We start from the raw sequence: 388 nt of genomic DNA on the forward strand, positions 1-388 counted from the left end.
GGGGGGGGAATGTTGGCAAGCTTTCACAAGTTTTTTTTTCCAACTATTTAAGTTGGTCTAATAAAAGATGTCAGATTCACCCAAAGAACCTTGTCTGCCTATGTCCTTAAACCAACATGGCTACAACCTACACCCCTGCAGGAAAAAAAAAAGTTTTTTTTTTGCAATTTCTCAGTTGGTCTAATAAAAGATATCATCTCTGAACCAGGAGTTCTAGATCTCTGCATTTCTTTATAGGCTCAACGCATCCATCCCCTCAATCATTTTTCTGAAGGTAGTGGCACCTCATTAAAAAAAAGAATAATAACAACTACAGAAAAATAATAAGGCAGACAAGATTCTTTGGTATCTTTTATTAGGGGTGTAAGTTGCCTGATGAAGGGTGTTT

Source organism: Gavialis gangeticus, unplaced genomic scaffold, assembly GCF_001723915.1.
Source record: "Gavialis gangeticus isolate Ggan-Ray unplaced genomic scaffold, GavGan_comp1, whole genome shotgun sequence".
NCBI lineage: Eukaryota > Metazoa > Chordata > Crocodylia > Gavialidae > Gavialis > Gavialis gangeticus.